This window comes from Carlito syrichta, unplaced genomic scaffold (assembly GCF_000164805.1).
Source record: "Carlito syrichta isolate Samal-C Ts95f unplaced genomic scaffold, Tarsius_syrichta-2.0.1 Scaffold71383, whole genome shotgun sequence".
Lineage (NCBI taxonomy): Eukaryota > Metazoa > Chordata > Mammalia > Primates > Tarsiidae > Carlito > Carlito syrichta.
In genome coordinates this window covers 325,740-347,059 of record NW_007015479.1, presented here as the reverse complement: position 1 = coordinate 347,059, position 21,320 = coordinate 325,740, and the positions used below count along the sequence as shown (strand labels likewise).

The 21,320-nt window shown below is 38.0% G+C and overlaps 1 pseudogene; it reads left to right on the top strand.

The window, feature by feature from the left end:
- The first annotated feature begins 11,971 nt into the window (after positions 1-11,971).
- Positions 11,972-13,626, top strand: LOC103254501 (annotated as a pseudogene).
- The last annotated feature ends 7,694 nt before the right edge of the window (positions 13,627-21,320 follow it).

Genomic DNA, 21,320 nt, shown 5'->3' with positions numbered 1-21,320 from the left:
ACTGTGATTCTTTCTACTAATTGGGGTAACTTCAGGTTCCAATACTCAGGAGGCAGACCTCTGGTGGGGTGAGTCCCTGATTGTTCTGAATAGAGAGATAAACATTTCCTTCCCCAAAAGACAAAGTATCAAGTGATTCTTTTACCAAGGCCAAGGTAATAAGCCTTATATCCTTGCCTGACACACAGTTAGAAGGATAATATAAAAGGTGCCACACAGGTAACTTCAATAATTAATTCTTCCGTGTCCTGTAACTCCAAACAAGTGTAGTTAGTGGGCCAGGCCCCTCCATCACTCAGAATCATAGACCTGCCTGTGCCCTAGGAAACTTAGGACATAGAAGTTCCCAGCTCTGGATACAGATTAGCATTCACACAAGGAGTTACAGGAAGGATTTTTGTATGTCCTTCAAGTCCAAGTGTGTTTGTGCACACTTCTTTGGAGCCTCTCCTAGCCTGGGGAACTTTTTATTGACAAGGAAGAGAATCCTTCATGCTTAATTCAATACAGGGAGTCTTGAAAACAAGTAATATCAAAGGTCTAACACCACTACAGACTTCAATCCCATCCTAATGCCAAGAACCCTAAGAGGAAGTTTTATCTTACTTTATCCAAAAGGAAGAGGGCTTGAAGTCAGAAAATACCAACTCAGCAATATTCCCATTTCTACCAATACCTTCAGCCTAATATAGACAGATATCATTCCTCCCTCATTGTCTTGACTTTTGGCTTACAGTCTTTGCAAGCAGACCTAGGCATTATTGATCATTACAAGGAATACTCTGTAGCCATCCTGCTTTCAACTCTTGCCAGAAAATGAGACCCAGACATTACTTCAAAGGTGTCTTTGTATTACCCCTTTATCAGAAGGGCCAAGACACCAAGGGCAGATATATTCCTAAATCACAAGGTCATATTCTTTAAGAGTTTAAGCCTCAATCAGCAAAAGTAATACTGTTTGAAACTGGACAAAAGACACAGTAATGCTCCAAATAAGAGCTGGGGACTCTGTTTTCAATTGCAAAACATCTTGGTTATGGCAGCAATGGAAATATGCCTTCCAGACCCCCACCTTTAGAGAAAGGAATTGACGGCTCAGTTAGTTCACTATGAATCTACTTTAAAGAAAAGACCATGTGACCCAAGATGAGATTATATGTGAACCTGTCAGCAGAGGCCCATGGCCTGGCCATCTGGTTGGTAGACTTTATGAAAAAAGACTAGAGAGTCAAAAGCACAGAGTCTATGAAAAGGCTTGTCCATGGAGAGGGCATGTAGATATCACACCACATATTAAGACCCATACAGAGCAACACCCACAGAAGACTCACTGAACAACCAAACAGACAAAATGGCTCTGCTAGTTTTCATTGGCCAACCAGCAAATGAATGCAAAACATGGTGGCAGAGATGGATGCTTTGTATGTGACCAACAGCAGGGAACGCCAATAGCGACCACTTCTGCTGCCTCTGAATGCACAATTGGTCAGAGATAAACACCACATCAAAATATCACACTCCTATATGGAAACTGACGTACCACTTAGCAGCAAGCTGACTACACTGAGCCCCTTCAGTTCTAGAAAAGCCAGTGATACCAACTCCCAGGAACAGATACTTATCTTCCTATGAGACTCCCTGCTTAAAAGTCTCAACTACTACCACTGTCAGGAGCATTTTATCCTTCCACAGTCATGGAAATTCACACAGCAAAGCATGTCACCAGTCATTTGAAATTACAGGGAAAAAAGGTGGCCAAAGTGGGCCCTAGACAATGAGGTCAACTGGTTATGTCAAGTAACATCATTCAGAAGCAGAACTCAAAAGGCATTGAAATAAACAAAAAGCAATGCAGCAGCACTAAATTTACTGAGTAAATATGCTGAATATTTGGAATGTCCTCATGACACAGTACTACATTCCAGAAACATCTATATGGCACAGTGTCTCCCATAGGAAGACGACATGGGTGCAGAAATCCAAAAGTTACAACAAACACAGTCCCATTTTCTCTCACTCCAAATAAGCTGGTAACTTTCTGAGTCATCCTCGTGGCAGAGATAAGTGAATGACCAGATGGTGGAGGTTGGGTCTTACATACTGAGTGCAGTAAGATTATCAATGGAACACAGGTTCCACTTGACTCTCTCCTGTTTCTTTGCCCCATTGTAACTCTGAAGCACTAAGCAGACCTACCTTAAACATCATCGATTCATTAAGGCTTCAGACACGTAAGGATGATGGTTTGAGTCACACATCATGTAAGCAACAACCCTCAACTGAGGTGACAGCTGAGGACAAAGGGAATTTAGGGGATAGTGCAGGAGGCAGAGGATGAGCATCAGTTGTGACCCAAGATCAACTCCAGCTACAGGAGCTGCATTTTCATTCTACTGGCATCTTCTTCAGTTTCAGGAAGAGAGGATTATGGATATAAAGTCATAGTTCCGTGGACCTGTGTGGAAAAGTAAATCTGTGTACAAGGGTCAACTGTGTGTCCATTAAACAACATACTTTCCAGCTGGTGCTTGAGTATAGCTGGAATGCTTAGGCAGCCCCGTTAGAACACTTGGAACTCCAGACTGGCAGTTTGGGCTCTGGTACTTGCCACCCGACTTTGCCAAAACACTTAGTATTGCACCTCAGTCTAAGACACTTCCTACATAACAATTCTTCTCTTTCCTTAATGAAATCACATGCACATTGTGGTCTGATCCTCTTCACAGGCTCCCACGGCTACCTCCTCAATTTCTCTCACAGGACTTTGTTCTCATCCTCAAAACTCTGGAACATTTTTTTTTTTTGCCATTAAATTTTTTATTTTAATATTCAGGGTTAGGTATACAAATATTCATTCTGTAGGTACCCTTGTTGATGAGGTATGCCCCCCCTTTCCCAGGCAGTTTCCCACTACTGCCAATCCCACCTCCCTGCCCCCCCAACACCTCCACAGTTTCCTGCTACTATCAACCCTTTTCTTATGGTATTATAATAGTTGTTCAAGGTTCACTTATAAGTGGGAACATGTGATACTCAGTTCTTTGTTTCTGAGAAAGATCACTCAGTATTACAGGCTCTAAGTCCATCCAGGTTGCTGCAAAGTTCATGATTTTGTTCTTCTTTATGACTGCGTAATATCCCACTGTGTATGTGTACCACATTTTTTATCCAGTCCTCTTTTGATGGGCAGCACAGTTCATTCCATGTCCTTGCTATTGTGAACAATGCTGCAATAAACATACGGGTGCAGTTCTCTTTTTAACAGAATGATTTGAGTTCTTCCAGTCAGGGAGATTGCGGGGTCATATGGAAGGTCGATTTTTAGAACTTTTAGGAATTGCCACACTGTTTTCCACAGAGAATGTACTAGTTTACACTCCTACCATCAGTGCAGAAGCGTTCCCTTTTCACTACATCCTCTCCAGCATCTGTTGTTTTTTGAGTTATTGATGATGGCCATCCTGACTGGAGTTAGGTGGTATCTCAGTGTAGTATTAATTTGCATTTCTTTGGTGACTAGTGAGGCTGAACATTTTTTCATGTATCTGTTGGCTGCTCATGTGTCTTCTTTTGAGAAGTGTCTATTCATATCTTTTGCCCACTTTGTAATGGAGCTGTTTGTTTGTTTTTTTTCTTTTCAGCACGTTTGAGTTCCTTGTAGATCCTAGATGCTAGGCCTTTGTCAGACATAGAGTTGGCAAATATTTTTTCCCAGTCTGTGGGCTGTCTCCCTGCTCTCTTGATGGTTTCTTTGGCTTTGCAGAAGCTTGTCAGTTTGATAAGGTCCCATTTGTCTATCTTATCTCTTATGGCATGGGCACTTGGGGTTTTGATCAGGAATTGGTTGCCACTTCCAATTTCCATAAGAATGTCTCCTGCATTTTCGAAGGTTCTTATAGTTTGAGGTTTTACATTTAGGTGTTTGATCCAATTAGAGGTGATTTTTGTGTATGGGGATAGGTAGGGGTCCTGTTTCAATCTTCTCCTTGTGGTCAGCCAGTTTTCACAGAACCATTTACTAAATAGGTTCTCCTCTCCCCAGTGGTTAGTGGTAGAGGTTTTGTCGAAAATGAGTTGGTTGAGAAATTGAGGTTTTGCTTCTGGAATTTCAATTCCATTCCATTGGTCTATATGCCTGTTTTTGTACGAATACCAAGCTGTTTTGATTATTGTAGCTTTATAATAAAGCTTAAAGTCTGGGAGTGTGATACCTCCTGCTTTATTTTTATTTATTTATTTATTTATTTATTTTTGCCGAGGATTGTTTTGGCAATTCATGGTCATTTATGTTTCCATATGAATTCTTGTATTGTTGTTTCTAGGTCTGAAAAGAATGCTGCTGGTAACTTGATGGGTATTACATTAAATCTGTAGATTGCCTTAGGTAGAATGGACATCTTAACAATGTTGATTCTTCTAGTTCATGAACATGGAATATTTTTCCACTTTTTTGTGTCATCTTTGATTTTTTTTGAGCAGTGTTTTGTAGTCTTCATTGTAAAGGTCTTTCACATCTCTGATTAGGAAGATGCCAAGGTATTTCAATTTTTTTTTGGCTATTGTGAATGGAATTGTGCTTTTTATTTGGGTTTCTGTTTGTTTATTTTTGGTGTACAGAAATGCAATTGTCTTTTGCACATTTATTTTATACCCTGAGACTTTGCCAAAGTCCTTTATTGGTGCAAGGAGCTTTTAGACAGATTATCTTGGGTTATCGAGATATAGAATCATGTCATCTGCAAAGAGAAATAACTTGATTTCCTATTTTCCTATTTGAATACCCCTGATCATCTTCTCTTCTCTGATTGTTCTAGCTAGAACTTCCAAAACTATGTTAAACAGGAGGGGTGAGAATGGGCATCCTTGTCTTGTTCCAGTTTTCAGGGGAAATGGTTCCAATTTCTGTCTGTTTAGCAGTGTGCTGGCTCTCTGGAACATTTAATCCCACCTTAATATCTGCATGTAAAAGGACACAAGACAGCAGTAGGAAATATTTTGGTTTCAACTAAAATGGAAGCCCTAGAATAAATTTGTATGTCAAAGCAATGTTGCATGTGCTTTTATAGACACTCCCGAGGCAACTGCATTCAAAGGAGGAAGAGCACACACCTATGTCAGGGAGATGACTAAGCCCATTCATGCATTGTCTTTACAAAATGGATGCCAACTCTATTTCATATGGTTGTGGTATCTGAAGTATATGGCTCCTCCCTTCTACAAGTTACTCCCCACCTACTTTAGTCCTAGTATTTTAAGACTTGCCAGGTTACCACATCTCATTTTCTCTGAATCAATTATTTTGGCTTCCTGAGTTCTGGTCCTCTCTTCTTCCACTGTAAGTACTATCTTTGTACTCTTGACCCAAGTGAACATGTGGCTTTCCTGGGAGTATCTGCTTATGGCTCCCACTGATGCCTCAAGAAGAGGCTCATCCACAGGCATCCAACACTGAAATGGTCAGAGCAGCCCACACTGACCAATGAGTCCAGAGTTCACATTTGTTCTGTTTGGAGGCTTCTTTAATCCAGATGACTGGGACCCAGGCAACTCCACCAAGTCTCACACAAAGTCTAGTGTTTCATCATGATACCACTCAGCATGCTGTTTCCAGTTCATTTAAAGCATCTACCAAACACTGATAGCTGACTTCTGTTTCTTTTTTGTTTGTTTTGTTTTTTTCCTGAAAATAGACTGAAACTGCAGTAGTAGCAAGAAGAATTTCTTTGAGGAAAATGTGATTTTCACATTGGTGCCAGTTAAAGAGGAACCTGAGAAAACAACACCAAACAGAAGTAAGTGTTTCTTCAAACACAAATGTCACACTGAAGAAGCCTAGAAAGAATTAAGCTTGCCAAAAACTGAGTTGTAGAACAAATAAATCCTTCCTTTTCCCACCATTTTGTCCCTTATTAACAGCTGAATTAAATCAATGCATCACAACACAGCAGAACTGATGCCAATTTTTATTTTATGTACCAATAATCAGAAAATAAGCTTTCTGAGGCTCCATGAATATGCTTACACACACACAAAAAAAAAATACACAAGAAACATGGTAAATGTGTGAAGGTTATTCTAAACATCACAGAGAATCAAATTGTAGTCACATTTGATTGGCTGTGATCAAAACAGGACAGCTTCAAGAAAGTCAGTAAGAGGAAGATACTGATACATTTTAAGTGATAACATCAGCTCTGGAGGCTACATTAGTATTAAGGACAAGAATGGCTATGAGAACCGTTCACTCTAAGGCTGCAATTTCACATTACATTCCTTCTTATACTGAAGACTTCTTGCTGCCAGCCTCTGGTATCAGATGGTGGCATGGGTTTTATGGCAAACTCTTCTTCATAAATGCAAGGGCTAGGTTAGCCTGCAGTTTCATACAGGTCAGGCCAGGGTGCCTAACACTCTTAGGAAGATCAGTGTTCTCTTCCTGATACCAGGCTGCATTTTCCTGTTCCCAGAACTGACAGATAATGTTATGCCCTGAATGTGCTGTGAGGATGAAAATATTAGTGACAACAGAGGAGGAAAAGCAGTCTGGTTTGAACATACCATAGAAGACCAGATTATACTACCCAGCACATCCTTAGGCTAAAATACATGAGTTTGAGCTGAAGAAACAGATACAAGGAAAGCTCATACATTTTGTAAAGGTCATAAAATAAGCTTTATCAAGTAGCGTTTATCTACCATATGCTTACTCTTCTACAATTTGTCACCCCTGAAGACTCAACATCTTCTTCCCTAACTTTCCACTCCTCTGGAATTCTATTTTGTTTCCTTTACATAATCCAGAAAACCCTGATATTTTCTTACTGCTTCTACAGCCTAAATTCTTTTCATGCTCATGTTTATGAATTATAGGGTATTTAATGTTCTAAACGGAAGCCAGCAGGTCCACTACACTGGCAGCTCCTCAGACATATACTGCAATAGTCTTCAAAACCAAAAAATGAGACTAAGACCTCTAGGTACCAGTAATAATAAACAGAGACCTTAACCAAAGGAAGAGTCACCTGGATGCAAACTGCCCTAAATACCTACAAGAAACTGAGGGTGTAGAACAAACTAAGAAGTGCAAGATGTTTCTGAGAACAATATACTAGGTAGCAAATCACTAACTTAGATACCCTTTAAGAAATGGTTTGCCCATTTCTGGCTCCTCTACCAGGTGACATGGTTTATTCTAACTTCAGAGACCTTAAGAAATCATTTGTTTCAATGCTTTGGCACCCTAGATACTCATTTTACCCTCTGACATAGTTTTCTACCCTGTATTGGCTCCTGACCTAGGAATTTTCTGTCCTTTGTTTTTCCAACCCAAACACACATATGTCACAGTTACCTTACTGTGACTTTTACTTATATGTGTTTGAGTTGGAAATATGTGTGTCTTGGGTTTCCTACAAGAAAAAACACTGCCTACTGTGGGCTTATCGATGGCCTATACAGACTCTAAGAATTGACTTTACACATTCAGGGAGGATTCCAATACAGCCACCTAACTGGTAAGAAGAGACCATTTTCCCACCAATGGGGTGCTTGGAATTCAGTCATTTTTCTCTGTTCTGGTACATATCCTATGAGACTTGAAGAGATACAGATACATATCCTGCTTATGTAAATTTAATGATGTTTATGAAAAATGATAAACAAATATCAAAATAACTGAATTCTAAACCTAGTCTAACATTGAAGCTGAATTATCTGGGGGAAGTTGTTTGACTTTGAAATCCAGATGTGCTATACTCTATGCCTAAGCCCTCATAGCTGGCAATGACTTTGCATAATTAGAATTCAAATATTTTACTCTAAATCTAGTGCTCACCATAGTTATGTACATATTGGAAAATATTCATGTATTCAAATAAAAAGTCTGTGCAAAAAAAGATTGATTATAAAATTTATTCATGAAATTTAAGATAAAATTGAAAACCAACAAAAAGAATTTTTTAAAAAAACCATTCAGGACATGAATAAAAGAGTCTCCAAAGAGATAGAGACCTTGAAAGAAAAAACTGAAATTCTGGAAATGAAAGAAGCATTTAGGGAAATACAAAATACAGTGGAAAGTTTTGTTTTGTCTAACTTTTAATTTTTAAAAATGTGGAGTACAATTCCAGATTAGATATACAAATGTTGATTATGCAGAGACCTTTGTTGATGAGGTGTGCCTCTCCTCCCCCCGCAGATTCCCACTACTGTCAATCCTTCCCCCCCAACAGCCTCCGCCCCCTGGCAGTTTTCCACTACTGCCAATCCTTTTCTTATAGTATTATGATAATTGTTCAAAGTCTACTTATGAGTGATGGCATGTGATACTCAGTTCTTTGTTTCTCTGATAGAACACTCAGTATTATAGACTCTAAGTCCATCCAGGTTACTGTGAAGTTCATGATTTTGTCCTTCATGGCTGCGTAATATTAGATCATATATATGTACTATATTTTTTTAATCCAGTCCTCTTTTGATAGGCAGCACGGTTGGTTCCATGTTCTTGCTATTGTGAACAATGCTGCAATAAACATATGTGTGCAGTTATCTTTTTCATAGAGTGATTTGAGTTCCTCTGATTTGAGTCCCAGTAGGGAGATTGCGGGGTCCTAAAGAAGGTCGATTTTTAGATCTTTTAGGAATAGCCACACTGTTTTCCACAGAGGCTGTACTAGTTTACACTCCCACCAATAGTGTAGAGATGTTCCCTTTTTGCCACATCCTCTCCAGCATCTGTTGTTTGAGTTATTGATGATGGTCATTCTGACTGGAGTTAGGTGGTATCTCAGTATAGTTTGAATTTGCATTTCTTTGATGACTAGTGAGGCTGAACATTTTTTCATGTATCTATTGAGTGCTCATATGTCTTCTTTTGAGAAGTGTCTATTCATATATTTTGATCACTTTGCAATGGGGCTGTTTGCTTGTTTGTTTTTTCAGCAAGTTTGAGTTCCTTGTAGATCCTAGATATTAAACCTTTGTCAGACATAGAGTTGGCTGTCTCCCTGCTCTCTTAATGGTTTTTTTTTTTTGGCTTTGCAGAAGTTTGTGAGTTTGATGAGGTTCCTCTTGTCTATGTTATCTCTTATGGTATGGGCACTTAGGGTTTTGATCAGGAATTGGTTGCCAGTTCCAATTTCCATGAGGGTGTCTCTTATGTTTTCTCAGGTTCTTATAGTTTGAGGTTTTACATTTAGATCTTTCATCCATTTAGAGTTGATTTTTGTGTATGGGGTTAGGTAGGGGTCTGGTTTTAATCTTCTGCATGTGGTCAGCCTGTTTTCCCAGCACCGTTTACTGAATAGATTCTCCTCTCTCCAGGCATTTGTGGCAGAGACTTTGTCGAAGATGAGTTGGTTAAGAAATTGAGGTTTTGTTTCTGGAATCTCTATCCTGTTCCATCGGTCTATATGCTTATTCTTGTACCAATACCAGCCTTTTTTTTTTTATTATTGTAGCTTTGCAATAAAGTTTAAAGTCTGGGAGTGTGATATCTCCTGCTTTGTTTTTGTTGTTGTTGCTTTGTTTTGTTTTCTCTGAGGATTGTTTTGGCAATTCATGGTCATTTATGTTTCCATATGAATTCCTGTATTGTCATTTCCAGGTCTGAGAAGAATGCTGCTAGTAATTTAACGGGTATTGCATTAAATCTGCAGATTGCCTTGAGTAGGATCGACATCTTAGCAATGTTGATTCTTCCAATCCATGAGCATGGAGTATTTTTCCATTTATTTGTGTCATCTTTGATTTCTTTGAGCAGTGTTTTGTAGTTTTTGTTGTAAAGGTCTTTTATATCTTTGGTTAGAAAGATGCCAAGGTATTTGATTGTTTGTGTGTGGTTTTTGTCAATGGGAATGTACTTTTTATTTGGATTTCTGTTTGTTTATTGTTAGCGTATAGAAATGCAACTGTCTTTTGCACATTTATTTTATACTCTGAGACTTTGTCAAAGTTCTTTATCAGTGCAAGGAGATTTTTGACAGATTCTTGTGGAAAGTTTTAATAGTAGTCTAGGAAAAGCAGAGGAAAGGATCTCAGAACTTGAAGAAAAAGCTTTCGAATTAACCCAATCTAGCAACAATAAAGAAAAAAGAATGAAGAGAATGGGACAAAGTCTCTAAGAAAGGTGAGATTATATAAAACATTCAAACCCAAGAATCATAGGTATTCCTGAGGAAGAAAAGAAACCAACAGGTTTGCAATCCTGTTTGAGGGAATAATGGAGGGAAACATCCCTGGCCTTGTCAGAGATCTAAACATCTAGATATAAGAAGCCTAAGGAATCCCCTGGAAGATTCACTACAAAAAGATCATCCCCAAGACATAGAATCACTCAGTTATGCAAAGTTAATGTGAAGGAAAGAATTCTAAGAGCAGTGAGACAAAAGCATCAAATAACTTATAAAGGTAACCCTATCAAACTAACAGCAGTCTTCTCAGAAGAAACTCTATAAGCCAGAGAGAATTGGAGCCCATTTTTAATTTCCTCAAACAGAATAACAGCCAAGGATTTTGCATGCCACAAAACTGTTTCATAAATGAAGGGGAAGTGAAGTCCTTCACAGACAAGCAAACACTGAGGGAATTTGTCACCGTTAGACTGACAAGAAATACTCAAAGGAGTCCTGGATACTGAAACAATAAGTCAAAATATATTGATGGAAAAATGCTGGAAATCATAAAGTCCACAGGACTTATCAAATACCAACACAATAGACAAAATAAAGCAGCCAGATAACAGCCAGTATGATGAATGGAATAGTACCTTACATGTCATTATTATACAAATATTTTTGAATATCATTATTAACTCTGAACAGAAATGGTCTCAATGCCCCACTAAAAATATATATACCGGCAGAATGTATAAACACACACACTTACAACCTAAATATCTGCTTATCTGCTGCTTTCAAGAGACCCACTTAACTCACAAAGACTCCTATAGACTCTAGGTAAATGGATGGGGAAAATTAGTCCATGCAAATGAAAACCAAAAATGAGCGGGAGTAGCCATTTTCATATCAGATAAAACAGATTTTAAATTAACAACAGTAAAAAAAGACAAAGATGATTATTATATAATAAAGAGATCAATCCAATGAGAAGACATGCAATTTTAAATATATATGTGTCTAATGCTAGCTTCATAAAACAAATTCACTAGACCTAAAAGAGAGAGGCAGAGAGAGAGAGAGAGAGAGAGAGAAATACAATAATTGTGGGAACTCATCCGGTCTGTCAAAATCAGAAAAAAGGCTCAAAAAGAATGAGCAAGGTCTCTGAAAGATGTGGAACTATGTCAAGAAGCTAAGTCTATGCTTGATTGGTATCCCTAAGCAGGAAAGAGAACCGTGAACATCATGGAGCAAGCATTCCATGAGGTCATCCAAGAAAACTTCCCACATCTTGCTAGAGAGATGACCAGTCAAGTCCCCATAAGGTATCACATGAGAAGACCATTCCCAAAACACATAGTAATCCCCTTTACAAAGTAAGAATGAAAGAAAAGATCCTAAAGGCAACAAGAGAGAAAGATCAGATCACCAACTGGGGAAGACCCATCAGGTTTGCTCAAGACTTATCTGCAGAAACATACAGACCAGAAGGAACTGGAGTCCCATTTGTAATGTTCTCAAGGACAAGCAATTCCAGTCAAGAATTTACTACCCTATCAAGCTAAACTTCATCAGTGAGGGAGAAGAAAATCCTTCCCAGACATCCAATCCCTGAGAGAATATGGAACTTTCAGACCAGTCCTTCAGGAGATACATAAGAAGGTGTTGGACAAAATCATAGTCATATCCATCACAAGAGTATAAGCAAGCACAGAGTTAATAGAGCAAACCGATCATTCACAAAAATTAAAAAACACGGGAGGGTCCTGCCTGAGGTCGCCGCCGGAGCCCGGGCCGGGGGTTTCTTCCCAGGTCCCGTGTGGAGATGCATCAGGGCGGACCGGGAGGAGGACATGGCAGCCCAGCGCCGGGAGGCAGGACCTCAGGTTTCATTGACGTTTGATGACGTGGCCGTGCTCTTCACTCGGGATGAATGGAGGAAGCTGCATCCTTCTCAGAGGACTTTGTACTGGGAGGTGATGCTGGAGAACTACAGGAACCTGGTCTCGCTGGAGCAGGACTCCTGTTTACCATGCCCAGATTAATCTCCCTGTTGCAGCGAGGAGAAGATCCCTGGAAGGTGGGGAAGGAAGGTCCTGGCAGCTCCTCACTGGGAGGGAAGAGCAATCATAACACCACAAAGTCAAATCAGACACAAGACTCTTCATTTCAGGGACCGACAGTGAGAAAATCCAAAAGGAATGAACCTTGGAACTTGAAATCAGAAAATCCTTGCAAATATGAAGACAGATTAGAGAAAAAACAGGATAAAAAAGAGTGTTATCAGATAGTTTCAGTTACCCATAAAAAAAAATCCCCATTATAGAGAAGCCATAAAAATATTGAATTTAGCCAAAAGTTCAACTCATAGACAGTTCTTATTAGGCAACAGTTGGCTTCTAAAGAAAAAACATCACTGAAGCATGAAATACAAGGAAATAGTTTCAAACAGAAATCAGATGTACTTAATCAACCAAAAATCACAGCTGAGAAACGCTTTAAATGTAGTATGTGTGAAAAAACTTTCATTAACACATCATCTCTTCATAAGCATGAGAAAACCATAGTGGAGAAAATTATTTAAATGTAAAGAATGTCCAAAAGCCTTCAGCCAAAGTTCAGCTCTTATTCAACATCAAATAACTCATACCGGAGAAAAGCCCTACATATGTAAAGAGTGCGGGAAAGCCTTCACTCTCAGTACATCCCTGTATAAACATCTAAGAACCCATACTGTAGAAAAGTCCAACAGGTGTAAAGAGTGTGGCAAGTCTTTCAGTCGAAGTTCAGGCCTTTTTATACATCAGAAAATCCATGCTGAAGAAAGCCTTTGTAAATATAATCCAGGTAGGAAGTCATCTAATGGCAGCACCTCCCTTCCTGGATGTCAAAGACTTCATTCCAGAAAGAAGTCCTACTTATGTAATGAATGCGTTAACACCTTTAAGTCTAGCTCATCCCTTCGTTTTCATCAGAGAATTCACACCAGGGAGAAAGCTTTTAAATGTAGTGAACGTGGGAGAGCCTTCAGTCAGAGTGTGTCTCTTATTCAACATGAAAGAACTCACACTGGAGAAAAGCCCTATAGATGTAATGAATGCGGCAAAGGCTTCACTTCTATTGCACTACTTAATGGACACCAAATAATTCATACTGGTGAGAAGTTTTATAATTGTAACGAATGTGGCAAAGCCTTAAGTTCCCATTCAACACTTATTATTCATGAGAGGATTCATACTGGAGAGAGACCATATCGATGTGAAGAGTGTGGGATATCTTTTGGCCAAGGTTCAGCTCTTACTCAACATCGAAGGATTCATACAAGAGAGAAGCCCTTTAAATGTAACACGTGTGGGAAAACTTTTCAACAAAGCTCATCACAGATTGCACATCACAGAGAATCCACACTGGAGAGAAACCCTATGAATGTACTTTATGTGGGAAACTTTTCAGCCACAGGTCATCTCTTACTAATCATTACAAAATTCATATTGAAGAGGACACCTAGGAAGTAGGTCTGCATGTGCGAAAGCCTTAAGCCAAAGCCCATCAGAGAATGCATCCTTGAGAATGATGTAGTAATGGATATGGAAAACCCTATAATAACTTAATAGTAGATATTTCATTCCATGAATAAACCTCGACTATGTCATAAATATGAAGGACGTATTTGTGTCTGTCAGACACTTTTAAAAACACCTGAGATGAAGAATTTTCAGCTGGGGACATTTACTTTGGCCATTTGTAAAACAAAAGGTGTTTGTTTTTCCTTTTTTACTGCAGTGTATGCTAGATTTCCTTTGTGATTATCAGAATCATCTGAGTGGATGGGGAGGTGTGCTCTGGTTTTCTCATTAGAAAAACACCAAACTGGTAATATTTTTATAGCATTTTAATGGTATACAAAATAATTTAAGAAATACATTTTTAGAGAAAAGGATCAGCATAAAAGATAGAAATGAACTGTAAACTACCTCTCAGTATCAAGTGTGTCCTTTTCCTGACCCAATGTCAAATTTTGTGCATGGATTTTATTTAAAAAGAAGAAATAAAAAAAAATTTTAAATTTTAAAAATAAAAAAATTTTAAAAACACACATATGTAAATGCAAAAGTAAAAAGGAAGCAAAGCAACTGCCCTAAGAGTCCCATGACAGGGATAAACTTTCAAATTTCAATAATTAATATGAATGCAAATGAACTGAATGCACCACTGAAGACACATAGAGTGACAAACTGGATAAAGAAGCATGATCCAACATTCTGCTGTCACTAGGAAATTCATTTCACTACAAAAAACACCCACAAGCTCAAAGTTAAAGACTAGAAAATGAGTTTTCGGGCAAATAGAAAACAGAACAGAAAAGAGCAGAGGAGGTGATTCTGATAGCAGAAAAAACAGACTTCAAACCATCAAAAGTTGAAAAGGATATGGAAGGACATTATATAATGATAAAAGACTCAATCCACCAACAATAAATATCCATCCTAAGCATGTGCAATGAAATCAAGAAATCAAGACAGAAATAAAAAGATTCCTGGAAAGAAACAAAAACAAAAACATATATTATCAGACTCTTGGGATGCCATGAAAGCAGTATTAAGAGGAAAATTCAGAGCATTGCACATACACCCAACACAGGAGGACCAGGTTTTATAAAGCAACTACTAAATAAACTAAGAAAGGGCATTGACACTCACATAATCATAGTTGGAGACCTCAATACCCTGCCTACCAGTCCAAAACAGAACATCAAGGCAAAAAACCAACAAGGAGATCAGGAACCTTAACTCCACACTTGATCAAATCTATTTAATAGACATCTACTGAATGCTTCGCCCAACAACTACAGAGTATACATTCTGCCCATCTATTCTGTTCATCAGTTGATCATACTCCAAGATTGATCACATTCTTGGACATAAATGAAGTGTGAACAAAATTCAAAAGGTCAAAATAATACCACACATCTTCTCAGATTACAGTGGAATAAAAATAAATATCACTACCACCAAGATCCCTCCAAAACACACAAAGACCTGGATACAAAACAACATGCTGCTGAATGACTTCTGAGTTAACACAGAAATCAAGACAGAAATAAAAGGATTCCTGGAAAGAAACAAAATGTCATCAGAATCTCTGGGGTGCCATGAAATCAGTATTAAGAGGAAAAGTCAGAGCATTGCACATGCACATCAAGAAAATAGATAGGTCATAAGTAAACATCCTAATATCACACCTAAAAGAACTAGAAAGACAGGATCATCTAAAACATAATTTTAGTAGAAAAATTCAAACCACTAAGATAAAGTCACAATTGCAGGATATAGAAGACAAAAAAAAATCTTAGAAAGGATCAACAAAACAAAAAGCTGGTTCTTTGAAAGGATAAATAAGATTGATGGAGCCGACGAGATGGACTTTAAAAAGAGGAAATCCAATTGAACACAATTAGGAATAAAAAAGGCAAGGTCACAACTGATCCTGAAGAAATTCAAAAGATTATCAGAGATTACTTTAAACATTTGTATTCAAATAAACTAGAAAATCTAAAGGAAATGAAGAGTTTTCTGACATCACACAACCTACCAAGGTTAAAACAAGAAGAAACTGAAACTCTAAACAGACCAATAGCAATCTAGGAAATTGACTCAGTCATAAGAAACCTCCCCAACAACAACAACAAAAAAAGCCTTGAACCAAATGCCTTCTCAGTTGAATTCAACAAGACATACAAGGAGGGGCTCATACCAATCTTATTGAAAGTATTCCAGGCAATTAAGAGTAATGGAATTCTCTTCAACTCATTGTATGAAGTTAATATCATACTGATACCCAAACCTGGCAAAGACCCAACAAGGAAAAAGAATTACAGGCCAATCTCCTTGATGAACATAGATGCAAAAATTATTAAGATTCTAGTAAATCAGATCCAACAACACATCTCAAGGATCATCCACCATGACCAAGTGGGCTTCTTTCCAGGGATGAAAGGCTGGTTCAACATTCAAAAGATCATTAACATAATTCAGCATATTAATGAATGTAAAACCAATGAGTCAAGTGATTATCTCATTAGACACAGAAGAAGCATTTGACAAAATCCAGCATCCCTTCTTCATTAAAAAAAAAAAAAAACTCCAACATTTAGGCATAGAAACAACATCCCTCAAAACAATAGGCAGAAGTTGGAAGAATGCCCGCTTTCACCCCTCCTATTCAGCATACTGCTGGAAGTCCCAGCCAGAGCAATCAGATAAGAGATGGAAACCAGGAGTATTTATAGGAAAAGAGGACGTTAAGCTATCCGTCTTTGTGGACAATATAATTCTATACCTAGAAAACCCTAGGGAGTCTGTCAGAACCCTCCTCACACTGATAAACTACTTTGGTAAAGTCTCAGGTTATAAAATCAATGATCAGAAGACATTGCATCTTTCTATACCAGCAATAAACAGGAGAAGAACCAAATAGAAAACACAATCCCATTCACAATAGTCACACACAAAAAAATAAAATACTTTGGCATCCACCTAACCAGAGAAGTAAAAGACTTTTTCAAAGAGAATTACAAAACACTGCTCAAAGAAATCAAGGATGACACAAACAAATGAAAAACTATTCCATGCTCACAGAATGGAAGAATCAATATTGTCAACATGTCCATCCTACCCAAGGCAATCTACAGATTCAATGAAATACCCATCAAATTACCAACATCTTTTTTTCACAAACCTGGAAATGACAATACAGAGATTCATATGGAAACTAAAAAAGAGCATGAATATTCAAAACAATCATCAGCAAAAGAAACAAAGCAAGAGGTATCATACTTCCAGACTTTAAACTTTATTACAAAGTAACTAAGATGGCATGGTACTGTTACAGAAATAGGCACATAAACCAATAGAACAGGACAGAGATTCAGGAAGAAAAACATTGTCTCTCAACCAACTCATATTCAACTAAGACACTAATAGCAATCATCATGGAAAGGAGATCATATTCAGCAAATGGTGCTGGGAAAACTGAATAGCTACATGCAAAATAATGAAACTGGAACCCTACCTATCACCATATACAAAGATAACTCAAAATGGATCAAGGATCTAAATATTAAACCTCAAACCATAAGAATCCTAGAAGAAAATGTAGGAAACACCCTTGTGGACATCAGAGTAGGCAATGAATTCATGACCAAGTCCCCAAAAGCAAATACTACAAAAGCTAAAATAGACAGGTGGGACCTCATCAAGTTGAAAACCTTCTGCACAGAAAAAAAAAAAAATCAGGAGAGTAAAGAGACAATCCACAGAATGGGAAAAATATATTTGTAAATTATACATCTAACAAAGGCCTAACCTCCAGGATCCACAAGGAACTCAAAACGAAAAGGAAAAAACCTAGCAACCCCATTAAAAAGTGGGTAAAAACATGAATAAGCACTTCTCAAAGGAAGACATAAAAGCAACCAACAGATAGATGAAAAACTGCTCAGCCTCACCAATCATCAGAGAAATGCAAATCAAAACTGCAATGAGATGCCACCTAACTACAGTAAGGATGACTATCATTAATAGGTCAATAACAACAGATGCTTGCTGTGGGTGCAGAGAAAGGGAAATGATTCTATACTGTTGGTGGGAATATAAGCTAGTTCAATCTTTGTGGAAAGTGGTATGGTGATTCCTAGAAGAACTAAAAAGTGATCTTCCATATGATTCAGTAATCCCTCTCTTGAGAATACACCTGGAGGAACATAAATCACTCTACCAAAAAGACACCTGCACACATGTTTGTTGGCACCACTATTCACAATAGCAAAAACATGGAATCAACCCTGCTGCCCACTGAAAGTGAACTGGACAAAGAAGATATAGTACATATACATGATGAAGTATTACATAGCCATAAAGAAGAACAAAATCATAACTCTCACAGCAACTTGGATGCAGTTGGAGACCATCATACTAAGTGAACTATCACAGAAAAAAAGAACCGAACACATGTTCTCACTCATAAGTGAGCCCTAATCACTAGTCACATTAGCACCAGGGTGGGATCAACAGTAGCTGGGCATTGCTAGGGAGGGAGGGAAACAGGAGGGTGGGGTACACGTGACAACTCAAAGAGTACCTGGTCCACTATTAGGGGGAGCGAGGGCCTGCTAGAAGCCCAAACTTCACCTGCATGCAGCCTACTTATGTAGTAAATCCTCACTTGTACATTTATTACTTTTATAATAATTTTTTTTCTTTATTTTAAAGATGTGGGGTACAATTCAGGGTTAGGTATATATAAGTGTTCATTATGTAGTTACTCTTGTTGATAAGGTGTATCCCTCCCTCCCCTGGCTGTTTTCCCAAACTGCCAGTCTCAACCCCCCTCCCCTGGCAGTTTCCCACTACTACCAATCCCTTTCTTATAGTATTATGATAATGTTCAAGGTGTGCTTATGAGTGAGAACATATGATACTCTCTATTCTTTGTTTCTGTGATAGATCACTGAGTATGATAGACTCTAAATACATCCAAGTTGCTGCGAAGTCCATATGCTTATCCTTCTTTATGGCTTCATAATATTCCACTGTGTATATGTACCACATTTTTTTAATCCAGTTCAGCTTCAATGGGCAACATGGTTGGTTCCATGTTTTTGCTATTGTGAATAGAGCTGCAACAAACGTGTGTGCAGGTATCTTTATGGTAGAATTACTTTAGTTCCTCCAGGTATATTCCCAACAAGGGATCCCTGGATCATATGGAAGATTGATTTCCAGTTCTTTCAGAAATCACCACACTGTCTTCCAAAGAGGTTGCACTAGCTTGCACTAGCTTGCATTCCCACAAACAGTGTAGAAGCGTTCCTTTTTCTCCACATCCATGCCAGCATCTGTTGTTGTCTTATTAATGATGGTCATTCTTACTAGGGTTATCTCAATGTGGTTTTGAATTGCATTTATCTGATGATTAGTGAGGTTGAGAACTTTTTCATATATCTGTTGGCTGCCTGTATATCTTTTTTTGAGAAGTGTCTATTCATGTCTTTTGCTCACATTTTAATCGGGCTGTTTTATAATAAATTTTAAAATAAATAAAATAAACAAGTGGGACTTTTAAAAAATTCTGCACAGCAAAAGAGATTAACAGAGCAATTAGGCAACCTACAGAACAAGAGAAGACATTCACAAACTATACATCTGACAAAGGACCAATAACCAGACTCTACAAAGAACTTAAACAAATCAGCAAGAAAATAGTAAATAACCCCATTGAAAAGTAGGCAAATGACATGAACAGATATCTCTCAAAGGAAGATATACAAATGGTCAATAAACATGAAAAAATGCTCAATACCACTCATCAGGAAAATGCAAGTTAAAAACACCATGAGATAGCATCATACACCAGTCAGAATGGCTATTATTTTTTTTAAAGCAAAGAACAATAGATGCTGACAGAGAAGCAAGTAAAGGGAACACTTATACACTGTTGGTGAGAATGTAAATTAATTACTCTACGGAAATAAGTATGGAGATTACTCAGAGAATTAAAAGTAGATCAACCATTTAATCCAGCAGTACTACTACGAGGTATCTAGTAAGGATCAGAAGTTGTTATATAGAAAAGACTCCTGCACCTGCAAGTTCATCACAGCACAATTCACAATTGCAGAGGTGGGGAATCACCCTAAATGGCCATCAACTGATCAGTGAATAATGAAAATGGGGTATACATACACTATGGATACTATTCAGCTATTAGAAAGAATGAACTAATGTGTTTTGCAGAAACTTGGATGGTATTAGAGAACATCATCCTAAGGGAACTAACTCAAAAACAGAAAACCAAACACGGTATGTTCTCACTCATAAGTGAGAGCTGAACTAAGGATTTGCAAAGATAGAGATTGGTATAATAGACTTAGAAGATGAAGGCAAGGGGTGAAAAATCAAAAAAATCACCTATAGGGTAAAATGAGCACAGGTGTGGGTGGTGAGTACTCCTAAAGTCCAGAACAAAATCTATTTGTATGCTCCAAGCTATTGAAATATACATAAATAACAAAAGAGAAATCAGAGTGGCAGCCTCTTCAAGAAATACACTCTTTTGTAAAATTGCTTTAATAAAGTATTTTCTGTATGCCTTCACTTTCCCTCTTTTCCTGCCTCACTTTTTATCTCTCACTGTTGCTGACCTGTATTAAATACTTCTCTCCCCCAATAAACTGATACCCCCAAGTTTTCTCTCAGGACCTGTTTTTTTGGAATCCCAGTTAAATAATCTCACAATCACAAAAGTCCTTCTATGTAATGACAAAAGTATCTTTACTTAGCAGTAATATTCCATGCACTCAACTGCCTTGCCACCACAGTGTCAGGCAAACATGATCCTAGGCACTGATCGCACAGCAGTAAACAAGTCTCTGACCTTCTGCAGTTTGTATTTAAATATAGAGACAGTCAGGTAGGGATAAGTACTATGAAGGAAACAAAGTGGGATATGGAATGGGGGTGTGATGGGGAAGAAAGCAGTGATATCTTCACTAAGGCTGCCAAGGAAGAAGACAAATCCATTTTTCCCTCTAGTCTGGCATAAACTCAGATTCCATGACCACATTTAGCAGCACTGACTTCTAATTCTCATTTTATTTGGGACTCTCAGAGTTCTTGTGCACACATCTGGTATTTGTAGAGTCTGCATGTGTCAGTTAAGCTTTAGATGAAAATAAACAGTAAACTTTGCCACTATTGAAGGATACAATGTCAGTGATACAGGAGAACACACATCTTGCAGAGTATGAGAATTAGGTGGTTTGAGACTCTCATATATAAGATCTACATTAGAGTCATTAGACAACAAAAAAAACAAATCCTTCCAGATGCTGAATCCTTCCAGCATATAATAGAGTTCTGGCTCACTTTGACATCTATTTTGCTCAACCTAGAGTCAAGAGAATGTACAATTTGTTGATAAAAGTTAACAAAATTGGTCTACAGGGGTATAATTTTTCTGCCGCTCATCCTTAAATATGTGCACTTTTAAGATACAAATGTATTGAATATATATTTGTATTAAAATATTGTATTAAAAGTGTTTTGTCATTCATTCTTTTTTTTTTTTTTGAGTTGGAGTCTCACTCTGTTGCCCAGGCTGAAGTGCAGTGGCACACTCACTGCCACCCCAGCATCGACCTGC